Here is a 1,067-nt window from a genome sequence, read left to right on the forward strand (position 1 = left end):
TGTGAAAGGAGACAAAGTTTATATCTTCCTTTCCATCTCCAGAATTTCCCTACCAAGGGGAATCAAGGCCAGCCCCATTGCATGACCATAGCTTATACTCCAACCAAGACTAGAAATATTCCGTGGTTCCACAGCACCAAGGGAAAGGGATTGAAGGAAAGAGTATTGGGCAGTCATTGAACCTGCGGTCCTAGAATTTGGGAGATGAAGAAGGTTGTATATCACTAGGACAGAAGAGAATAATACAATATCAATAACAAGGATGATGAAGACAACTCACATGCTTTTTATACCTACCATATAAAAAGGACCTTTACTCATAGAATGCTATTATATACAGAGAAAATGTAATTCATTTTTCCAGATAAAGAAACTGAGGCCTCAAAAGGAGGAGTCATTTACTACACAGAGAGTAGACAGAAAAGAAAGGATTCTATCCAAGTTTTATGATTCTGAGCTCAGGGCTCTTTCTACCACAATGCACTGTGCCATGGGACCAGGGGGGGTGGGGAGAGTGTCACTTTTGTCTATTTCTGTCATGCCAGGGAAAGAGAGAGCCCCACACAAAGTTGGGGGCCCAATCCAGATACTCACCATAGATTATAATATTCTTGGTTGCAGTACGCGTCAAACCAGTGAATGAGTTAGATGCAGTACAGGTATAAGTGCCAGCATCACTCAGGGATGCAATAATAGAAAATGTGGCTGAGTTGCTGACTGGTTGTCCATTGTGTAACCAAGTGAATTGTGCTGCTGGGTTAGAATCAGCAACACAGCTCAAGGTAATATTTGCCCCAGGAGGGTACTCATCGGCTGAATGTACAATTGTGGCGATATCTGGGCCATCTGGAAGAAAGAGAAGGATTCCATATTGAGATTATGGCAGAAATAAGGGGGCATCTCCTAGTCTGTAACCCATCACCAAGGACCACTGTGTCTCCCTGATCCTCCTTTGAGCTGGGAAATTCACAACTCATCTTCTACTTTTCCAGTGTGGATCTGAACTTGGAAGATCTTAGGGCTTTCTCCAGTTCAGCACCCTGGCTGGCCACCCTCAACCAGAACAC

The sequence above is a fragment of the Monodelphis domestica genome, chromosome 4 (assembly GCF_027887165.1).
Source record: "Monodelphis domestica isolate mMonDom1 chromosome 4, mMonDom1.pri, whole genome shotgun sequence".
Taxonomy (NCBI): domain Eukaryota; kingdom Metazoa; phylum Chordata; class Mammalia; order Didelphimorphia; family Didelphidae; genus Monodelphis; species Monodelphis domestica.